The sequence below is a fragment of the Oncorhynchus nerka genome, unplaced genomic scaffold (assembly GCF_034236695.1).
Source record: "Oncorhynchus nerka isolate Pitt River unplaced genomic scaffold, Oner_Uvic_2.0 unplaced_scaffold_1607, whole genome shotgun sequence".
In the NCBI taxonomy this organism is placed as follows: domain Eukaryota; kingdom Metazoa; phylum Chordata; class Actinopteri; order Salmoniformes; family Salmonidae; genus Oncorhynchus; species Oncorhynchus nerka.
Window position 1 is genome coordinate 72816 of NW_027039708.1, and position 9425 is coordinate 82240.

Sequence of the window (9425 nt, forward strand, 5' to 3'; positions counted from 1 at the left end):
AGACCATCTGACTCTGGGTCAGTAGATAAAGGAGCCCATCTGACTCTGGGTCAGTAGATAAAGGGCTTCATCTGACTCTGGGTCAGTAGAGAAAGGACCCCATCTGACTCTGGGTCAGTAGATAAAGGGCCTCATCTGACTCTGGGTCAGTAGATAAAGGACCCCATCTGACTCTGGGTCAGTAGATAAAGGAGACCATTTGACTCTGGGTCAGTAGATAAAGGACTTCATCTGACTCTGGGTCAGTAGATAAAGGACTTCATCTGACTCTGGGTCAGTAGATAACGGACTTCATCTGACTCTGGGTCAGTAGATAAAGGGCTTCATCTGACTCTGGGTCAGTAGATAAAGGACTTCATCTGACTCTGGGTCAGTAGATAAAGGGCTTCATCTGACTCTGGGTCAGTAGATAAAGGACTTCATCTGACTCTGGGTCAGTAGATAAAGGGCTTCATCTGACTCTGGGTCAGTAGATAAAGGGCTTCATCTGACTCTGGGTCAGTAGATAAAGGACCTCATCTGACTCTGGGTCAGTAGATAAAGGGCTTCATCTGACTCTGGGTCAGTAGATAAAGGGCTTCATCTGACTCTGGGTCAGTAGATAAAGGACTTCATCTGACTCTGGGTCAGTAGATAAAGGTCTTCATCTGACTCTGGGTGAGTAGATAAAGGGCTTCATCTGACTCTGGGTCAGTAGATAAAGGGCTTCATCTGACTCTGGGTCAGTAGATAAAGGGCCTCATCTGACTCTGGGTCAGTAGATAAAGGGCCTCATCTGACTCTGGGTCAGTAGATAAAGGGCCTCATCTGACTCTGGGTCAGTAGATAAAGGACCTCATCTGACTCTGGGTCAGTAGATAAAGGGCTTCATCTGACTCTGGGTCAGTAGATAAAGGGCCTCATCTGACTCTGGGTCAGTAGATAAAGGGCTTCATCTGACTCTGGGTCAGTAGATAAAGGGCTTCATCTGACTCTGGGTCAGTAGATAAAGGACTTCATCTGACTCTGGGTCAGTAGATAAAGGTCTTCATCTGACTCTGGGTCAGTAGATAAAGGGCTTCATCTGACTCTGGGTCAGTAGATAAAGGAGACCGCCTGACTCTGGGTCAGTAGATAAAGGAGACCATCTGACTCTGGGTCAGTAGAGAAAGGGCCTCATCTGACTCTGGGTCAGTAGATAAAGGGTCTCATCTGACTCTGGGTCAGTAGATAAAGGACTTCATCTGACTCTGGGTCAGTAGATAAAGGAGACCATCTGACTCTGGGTCAGTAGATAAAGGACTTCATCTGACACTGGGTCAGTAGATAAAGGGCCTCATCTGACTCTGGGTCAGTAGATAAAGGGCTTCATCTGACTCTGGGTCAGTAGATAAAGGGCTTCATCTGACTCTGGGTCAGTAGATAAAGGGCCTCATCTGACTCTGGGTCAGTAGATAACGGACTCCATCTGACTCTGGGTCAGTAGATAAAGGAGCCCATCTGACTCTGGGTCAGTAGATAAAGGACTTCATCTGACTCTGGGTCAGTAGATAAAGGAGCCCATCTGACTCTGGGTCAGTAGATAAAGGAGACCATCTGACTCTGGGTCAGTAGAGAAAGGGCTTCATCTGACTCTGGGTCAGTAGAGAAAGGACCCCATCTGACTCTGGGTCAGTAGATAAAGGACTTCATCTGACTCTGGGTCAGTAGATAAAGGACTTCATCTGACTCTGGGTCAGTAGATAACGGGCCTCATTACCGTCTCTCTCTCTCTGTCAGTCTGTATCCCTAAGGAGACCATCTGACTCTGGGTCAGTAGATAAAGGACCCCATCTGACTCTGGGTCAGTAGATAAAGGAGACCATCTGATTCTGGGTCAGTAGATAAAGGGCTTCATCTGACTCTGGGGAAGTAGATAAAGGACCCCATCTGACACTGGGTCAGTAGATAAAGGGCCTCATCTGACTCTGGGTCAGTAGATAAAGGGCTTCATCTGACTCTGGGTCAGTAGATAAAGGGCCTCATCTGACTCTGGGTAAGTAGATAACGGACTCCATCTGACTCTGGGTCAGTAGATAAAGGAGCCCATCTGACTCTGGGTCAGTAGATAAAGGACTTCATCTGACTCTGGGTCAGTAGATAAAGGACCTCATCTGAGGTCTACTGGGTCAGTAGATAAAGGGCTTCATCTGACTCTGGGTCAGTAGATAAAGGACTTCATCTGACTCTGGGTCAGTAGATAAAGGGCTTCATCTGACTCTGGGTCAGTAGATAAAGGACTTCATCTGACTCTGGGTCAGTAGATAAAGGACTTCATCTGACTCTGGGTCAGTAGATAAATGACTTCATCTGACTCTGGGTCAGTAGATAAAGGGCCTCATCTGACTCTGGGTCAGTAGATAACGGACTTCATCTGACTCTGGGTCAGTAGATAAAGGACTTCATCTGACTCTGGGTCAGTAGATAAAGGGCTTCATCTGACTCTGGGTCAGTAGATAACGGACTTCATCTGACTCTGGGTCAGTAGATAAAGGACTTCATCTGACTCTGGGTCAGTAGATAAAGGACTTCATCTGACTCTGGGTCAGTAGATAAAGGGCTTCATCTGACTCTGGGTCAGTAGATAAAGGACTTCATCTGACTCTGGGTCAGTAGATAAAGGACCTCATCTGACTCTGGGTCAGTAGATAAAGGAGACCATCTGACTCTGGGTCAGTAGATAAAGGGCTTCATCTGACTCTGGGTCAGTAGATAAAGGGCTTCATCTGACTCTGGGTCAGTAGATAAAGGACCTCATCTGACTCTGGGTCAGTAGATAAAGGGCCTCATTACCGTCTCTCTCTCTGTCAGTCTGTATCCCTAAGGAGACCATTTGAATCTGGGTCAGTAGATAAAGGACTTCATCTGACTCTGGGTCAGTAGATAAAGGGCTTCATCTGACTCTGGGTCAGTTGATAACGGACTTCATCTGACTCTGGGTCAGTAGATAACGGACTTCATCTGACTCTGGGTCAGTAGATAAAGGGCCTCATCTGACTCTGGGTCAGTAGATAAAGGCTTCATCTGACTCTGGGTCAGTAGATAAAGGGCTTCATCTGACTCTGGGTCAGTAGATAAAGGACTTCATCTGACTCTGGGTCAGTAGATAAAGGACTTCATCTGACTCTGGGTCAGTAGATAAAGGGCCTCATTACAGTCTCTCTCTCTGTCAGTCTGTATCCAGTAGATAAAGGAGGCCTCATCTGACTCTGGGTCAGTAGATAAAGGGCTTCATCTGACTCTGGGTCAGTAGATAAAGGGCCTCATCTGACAGTAGATAAAGGGACTTCATCTGACTCTGTCAGTCTGTATCCCTAGGAGACCATCTGACTCTGGGTCAGTAGATAAAGGCCTTCATCTGACTCTGGGTCAGTAGATAAAGGACCTCATCTGACTCTGGGTCAGTAGATAAAGGACTTCATCTGACTCTGGGTCAGTAGATAAAGGACCTCATCTGACTCTGGGTCAGTAGATAAAGGACCTCATCTGACTCTGGGTCAGTAGATAAAGGGCTTCATCTGACTCTGGGTCAGTAGATAAAGGACTTCATCTGACTCTGGGTCAGTAGATAAAGGACCTCATCTGACTCTGGGTCAGTAGATAAAGGAGACCATCTGACTCTGGGTCAGTAGATAAAGGACTTCATCTGACTCTGGGTCAGTAGATAAAGGACTTCATCTGACTCTGGGTCAGTAGATAAAGGGCCCCATCTGACTCTGGGTCAGTAGATAAAGGACCTCATCTGACTCTGGGTCAGTAGATAAAGGAGACCGTCTGACTCTGGGTCAGTAGATAAAGGGCTTCATCTGACTCTGGGTCAGTAGATAACGGGCCTCATTACCGTCTCTCTCTCTGTCAGTCTGACCATCTGACTCTGGGTCAGTAGATAAGGAGACCATCTGACTCTGGGTCAGTAGATAAAGGACTTCATCTGACTCTGGGTCAGTAGATAAAGGACTTCATCTGACTCTGGGTCAGTAGATAAAGGGCTTCATCTGACTCTGGGTCAGTAGATAAAGGACCTCATCTGACTCTGGGTCAGTAGATAAAGGGCCTCATCTGACTCTGGGTCAGTAGATAAAGGACTTCATCTGACTCTGGGTCAGTAGATAAAGGGCTTCATCTGACTCTGGGTCAGTAGATAAAGGACTTCATCTGACTCTGGGTCAGTAGATAAAGGGCCTCATCTGACTCTGGGTCAGTAGATAAAGGACTTCATCTGACTCTGGGTCAGTAGATAAAGGACTTCATCTGACTCTGGGTCAGTAGATAAAGGACTTCATCTGACTCTGGGTCAGTAGATAAAGGACTTCATCTGACTCTGGGTCAGTAGATAAAGGACCTCATCTGACTCTGGGTCAGTAGATAAAGGGCTTCATCTGACTCTGGGTCAGTAGATAAAGGGCTTCATCTGACTCTGGGTCAGTAGATAAAGGGCTTCATCTGACTCTGGGTCAGTAGATAACGGACTTCATCTGACTCTGGGTCAGTAGATAACGGACTTCATCTGACTCTGGGTCAGTAGATAAAGGGCCTCATCTGACTCTGGGTCAGTAGATAAAGGGCTTCATCTGACTCTGGGTCAGTAGATAAAGGGCTTCATCTGACTCTGGGTCAGTAGATAAAGGACTTCATCTGACTCTGGGTCAGTAGATAAAGGACTTCATCTGACTCTGGGTCAGTAGATAAAGGGCCTCATTACAGTCTCTCTCTCTGTCAGTCTGTATCCCTAAGGAGGCCATCTGACTCTGGGTCAGTAGATAAAGGGCCTCATCTGACTCTGGGTCAGTAGATAACGGGCCTCATTACAGTCTCTCTCTCTGTCAGTCTGTATCCCTAAGGAGACCATCTGACTCTGGGTCAGTAGATAACGGACTTCATCTGACTCTGGGTCAGTAGATAAAGGGCTTCATCTGACTCTGGGTCAGTAGATAAAGGACCTCATCTGACTCTGGGTCAGTAGATAAAGGACTTCATCTGACTCTGGGTCAGTAGATAAAGGACTTCATCTGACTCTGGGTCAGTAGATAAAGGACTTCATCTGACTCTGGGTCAGTAGATAAAGGGCTTCATCTGACTCTGGGTCAGTAGATAAAGGACCTCATCTGACTCTGGGTCAGTAGATAAAGGACTTCATCTGACTCTGGGTCAGTAGATAAAGGACTTCATCTGACTCTGGGTCAGTAGATAACGGGCCTCACCTGACTCTGAGTCAGTAGATAAAGGGCTTCATCTGACTCTGGGTCAGTAGATAAAGGACTTCATCTGACTCTGGGTCAGTAGATAAAGGACCTCATCTGACTCTGGGTCAGTAGATAAAGGAGACCATCTGACTCTGGGTCAGTAGATAAAGGACTTCATCTGACTCTGGGTCAGTAGATAAAGGGCCCCATCTGACTCTGGGTCAGTAGATAAAGGACCTCATCTGACTCTGGGTCAGTAGATAAAGGAGACCGTCTGACTCTGGGTCAGTAGATAAAGGGCTTCATCTGACTCTGGGTCAGTAGATAAAGGGCTTCATCTGACTCTGGGTCAGTAGATAACGGGCCTCATTACCGTCTCTCTCTCTGTCAGTCTGTATCCCTAAGGACCTCATCTGACTCTGGGTCAGTAGATAAAGGACTTCATCTGACTCTGGGTCAGTAGATAAAGGACTTCATCTGACTCTGGGTCAGTAGATAAAGGACTTCATCTGACTCTGGGTCAGTAGATAACGGGGCCTCATTACCGTCTCTCTCTCTGTCAGTCTGTATCCCTAAGGAGACCATCTGACTCTGGGTCAGTAGATAAAGGAGACCATCTGACTCTGGGTCAGTAGATAAAGGACTTCATCTGACTCTGGGTCAGTAGATAAAGGACTTCATCTGACTCTGGGTCAGTAGATAAAGGGCTTCATCTGACTCTGGGTCAGTAGATAAAGGACTTCATCTGACTCTGGGTCAGTAGATAAAGGGCCTCATCTGACTCTGGGTCAGTAGATAAAGGACTTCATCTGACTCTGGGTCAGTAGATAAAGGACTTCATCTGACTCTGGGTCAGTAGATAAAGGACTTCATCTGACTCTGGGTCAGTAGATAAAGGACTTCATCTGACTCTGGGTCAGTAGATAAAGGACCTCATCTGACTCTGGGTCAGTAGATAAAGGGCTTCATCTGACTCTGGGTCAGTAGATAAAAGGCTTCATCTGACTCTGGGTCAGTAGATAAAGGACTTCATCTGACTCTGGGTCAGTAGATAAAGGACTTCATCTGACTCTGGGTCAGTAGATAAAGGACTTCATCTGACTCTGGGTCAGTAGATAACGGGCCTCATCTGACTCTGGGTCAGTAGATAAAGGACTTCATCTGACTCTGGGTCAGTAGATAAAGGGCTTCATCTGACTCTGGGTCAGTAGATAAAGGACTTCATCTGACTCTGGGTCAGTAGATAAAGGGCTTCATCTGACTCTGGGTCAGTAGATAAAGGACCCCATCTGACTCTGGGTCAGTAGATAAAGGACTTCATCTGACTCTGGGTCAGTAGATAACGGACTTCATCTGACTCTGGGTCAGTAGATAAAGGACTTCATCTGACTCTGGGTCAGTAGATAAAGGGCCTCATCTGACTCTGGGTCAGTAGATAAAGGACTTCATCTGACTCTGGGTCAGTAGATAAAGGGCTTCATCTGACTCTGGGTCAGTAGATAAAGGGCTTCATCTGACTCTGGGTCAGTAGATAAAGGGCTTCATCTGACTCTGGGTCAGTAGATAAAGGACCTCATCTGACTCTGGGTCAGTAGATAAAGGGCCTCATTACCGTCTCTCTCTCTGTCAGTCTGTATCCCTAAGGAGAAGCATCCTATCACAGTCGTTGGAGATGTGGCCGGACGGATCGCCATCATCGTGGTGAGTGGCTGGGGTCAGAGGTCAGGGAGGAGGCTGTGTGACATCGTCAGGGCAGGACGGGGGAGGTGTGTATGTGCGTTAACCTGGTGTGTGTGTGTGTATGTCAGGATGACATCATCGACGATGCAGTGGGTTTTGTGGCGGCAGCGGAGATGCTGAGGGAGAGGGGGGCGGGGCCGATCATCGCCATGGCAACACATGCCATCCTTTCTGCGGACGCTCCCAGAATCCTCCAGGAGTCAGCCATTAGTCAGGTAAGAGTGGAATGGAGGGGAGGGGAACGGAGGGGAATGGGAACGGAGGGGGTGGGGAGGGGGGGAGGGGACTGGAACGGAGGGGAGGGGACTGGAACGGAGGGGAACGGATAGGAGGGGAACGGGAGGGGACGGGAACGGAGGGGAACGGGAGGGGAGGGAAACGGAGTCTCTCTCTCTCTGATCTGTGAGTGTCTGGGAACTGGTGGGGAGGGTCTGTCTGTCTAGTTGGAGCTTTTCTGTCTTTCTCATCTGTCTGTCTCTCTGATTTAGTCTCTCTCTCTGCCCGTCTGTCTGTCTGTCTCTCTGCCCATCTGTCTGTCTCTCTGCCGTCTGTCTGTCTGTCTCTCTCTGCCCGTCTGTCTGTCTGTCTCTCTGCCCATCTGTCTGTCTGTCTCTCCTGCCGTCTGTCTGTCTCTCTCTCTGCCCCTGTCTGTCTGTCTCTCTCTCTGCCCGTCTGTCTGTCTCTCTCTGCCCGTCTGTCTGTCTGTCTCTCTGCCCATCTGTCTCTCTCTGCCCGTCTGTCTGTCTCTCTCTCTGCCCGTCTGTCTGTCTGTCTCTCTGCCCATCTGTCTGTCTCTCTCTGCCCGTCTGTCTGTCTGTCTCTCTGCCCATCTGTCTGTCTCTCTGCCCGTCTGTCTGTCTCTCTGCCCGTCTGTCTGTCTGTCTGTCTCTCTGCCCATCTGTCTGTCTCTCTGCCCATCTGTCTGTCTCTCTGCCCGTCTGTCTGTCTGTCTGTCTCTCTGCCCATCTGTCTGTCTCTCTGCCCGTCTGTCTGTCTGTCTCTCTGCCCGTCTGTCTGTCTGTCTCTCTGCCCATCTGTCTGTCTCTCTGCCCGTCTGTCTGTCTCTCTCTCTGCCCGTCTGTCTGTCTGTCTCTCTGCCCATCTGTCTGTCTCTCTGCCCGTCTGTCTGTCTGTCTCTCTGCCCATCTGTCTGTCTCTCTGCCCGTCTGTCTGTCTCTCTGCCCGTCTGTCTGTCTCTCTGCCCATCTGTCTGTCTCTCTGCCCATCTGTCTGTCTCTCTGCCCGTCTGTCTGTCTGTCTGTCTCTCTGCCCATCTGTCTGTCTCTCTGCCCGTCTGTCTGTCTGTCTCTCTGCCCGTCTGTCTGTCTGTCTCTCTGCCCATCTGTCTGTCTCTCTGCCCGTCTGTCTGTCTCTCTGCCCATCTGTCTGTCTCTCTGCCCGTCTGTCTGTCTCTCTGCCCATCTGTCTGTCTCTCTGCCCGTCTGTCTGTCTGTCTCTCTGCCCATCTGTCTGTCTCTCTGCCCGTCTGTCTGTCTCTCTGCCCATCTGTCTGTCTCTGTCTCTCTCTTCTCTAGGTGGTGGTAACCAACACGATTCCCCACTCGTCCCAGAAGCTCCAGTGCTGTAAGATAAAGACGGTTGATGTTTCTCTGATCCTGTCTGAAGCTGTTCGTAGGACCCACTGTGGAGAGTCAATGTCTTGTCTGTTCCACAACATAGGAGCTGACGACTGATACACACACACACACACACACACCACAGACTACACACACACACACACACCACAGACTACACACACACACACATATCACATCCTGTCTGAAGCTGGATCCACTGTGGAGAGTCAATGTCTTGTCTGTTCCACAACATAGGAGCTGACGACTGATACACACACACACACACACACACACACCACAGACTACACACACACACACACACCACAGACTACACACACACACACATATCACATCCTGTCTGAAGCTGGATCCACTGTGGAGAGTCAATGTCTTGTCTGTTCCACAACATAGGATCCACTGTGGAAGTCAATGTCTTGTCTGTTCCACAACTGACGACTGATACACACACACCACAGACTACACAGACACACCACAGACTACACACACACCACAGACTACACACACACCACAGACAGACTACACACACACACCACAGACTACACACACACCACAGACTACACACACACACCACAGACTACACACACACACACACACACACACACACACCACAGACTACACACACACCACAGACTACACACACACCACAGACTACACACACACCACAGACTACACACACACACACCACAGACTACACACACACCACAGACTACACACACACCACAGACTACACACACACACACACACACCACAGACTACACACACACCACAGACTACACACACACACCACAGACTACACACACACCACAGACTACACACACACCACAGACACAGACACACACACACCACAGACACACACACACACCACAGACTACACACACACCACAGA

General features: G+C 48.9%; 1 pseudogene; it reads left to right on the forward strand.

Moving 5' to 3' along the window:
• LOC135568335 (phosphoribosyl pyrophosphate synthase-associated protein 2-like) overlaps positions 1 to 8803 on the forward strand; it is a 56407-nt pseudogene extending 47604 nt beyond the window's left edge.
• Positions 8804 to 9425: the final 622 nt, after the last annotated feature.